Here is a 1,628-nt window from a genome sequence, read left to right on the forward strand (position 1 = left end):
TGTTGTAACCAAACTCCTGTTTTTCCAAATGTGGCAATCTGCAGGCAAATGTGAAATTACTATCACTTAATAGTTATTAGATACTTATATAACATATTGGTATTTAAAAGTATGTAATATATATAAAACATACTCCTCAGAAGTAGTTGCCTATCCTGAGTAAGGATTTTTGGTATTTATTTTATATCTAAATATAAGACATATTTCTTTGTTTGGAAGTAAAATATAAAACAGTAAAATTTCTAAGTGCAGTAACCAGAAAACTCAACTAATCAGAATGTTATAGAAATAGAGGGGTCCATTTCACTGATTAAAATAAATTAAATTTAAAAAAACTTATTTTTGTGTAAAAATTTACAATTTGGAAGAGAGGAAGTATATTCATCTGTATGGAAAATACAATTCACTTTAAAAAATATTAGTTCCGTATATTTATTTATAGAGTTTATTTTGATTATCACTATAATATACAATACATATATGCATATTAATTTGTAACATATATAATGATGGGTATTAGCTTCTTTTCTGGCTCCATGTCAACCCTGTGATACCTCTGCAGATTCAAGAAACTGGGGGAATTGGGGCACATGGGCGGACAGGCAGTTAAGCGTGTCTTGGTTTCAGTTCATGTCATGATCTCATGGTTTTGTGGGTTTGAGCCCTGCATTGGGCTCTGTGCTGACAGTGAGAAGCCTGCCTGGGATTCTCTCTCTCTTCCTCTACATCTGCCCCTCCCCAGCTCATGCTGTCTCTGTCTCTCTCTAAATAAATAAATAAACTAAAAGAAAAATAAAGAAAGAAAGAAACTGGGGGACTCTCTAGGCTTAACTGATGATTCTGGAAAAATCACAAAGTCAAGCCACATAAGCCAGTTTATTCAAAAACACGTATAACCTCTGCCCCAGTGCTTTTATGGTTTCATTTTCATGACAGCCCAAAGCTTTTGCTTTATAGGCAGTAAATGGATTCACCTTTAGATCTGGTGTTGTGCACTGCCCTTGCCCAGTTTCCTGCCTGTAGCTATGCAACATGCCCACTCTTGCCACACTGCCCGTACTTCTTGGGACATTTTCTTTATGGGCATATTGCAAAACATACAGATGTTTCCTTACTCATTCCATGCCCATGTTGTCTTTCTTACCTTAACACATGACATGGCAACCCCGAACATCTAATCTTCCTCCTGTAACAACTGTATTTTCCTAGTCACACTTAACATCTTGATTTCTCACAACTTGAGTAACTTGTTTTTACTTTTTATTATTTGATAGACAGAAAGCGAAATGCGTATGTATGTGTGTGTATAGATACATATATAAACTGTAGAATTTTTTGGCAGAAGGGAAAATGAAGGAGAGTTTTTGTGTGTATGTGTGTGTGCACATGCATGTGCATATAGGGCTTAGGCATCTGGTTTTTTGGGGGATTTACTTGTTTTAGAAGTCCCTCCTATAATGTTGCATTGTAATCTTCCTAACTTAGTTTGAATACTGGAACATTTATAAGTAAGGAGTCCTTTTAAAATTCAGTTCAACAGGTACTTATTCAGAAATCTGTGTTTGTACTATAGTTATAAGGAAATATAGATTTCTCAGAAATATATTTCTATAAGTGATCAATTTTAT

The 1,628-nt window shown here is 34.5% G+C and overlaps 1 protein-coding gene across 1 annotated transcript in view; it reads left to right on the top strand.

Annotated features, from left to right (window-relative positions):
- Positions 1-1,628, top strand: part of CNTN5 (contactin 5) — a 1,016,132-nt gene that overhangs the window by 935,880 nt on the left and 78,624 nt on the right. The window lies entirely within an intron of this gene.

The sequence above is a fragment of the Suricata suricatta genome, chromosome 11 (assembly GCF_006229205.1).
Source record: "Suricata suricatta isolate VVHF042 chromosome 11, meerkat_22Aug2017_6uvM2_HiC, whole genome shotgun sequence".
Lineage (NCBI taxonomy): Eukaryota > Metazoa > Chordata > Mammalia > Carnivora > Herpestidae > Suricata > Suricata suricatta.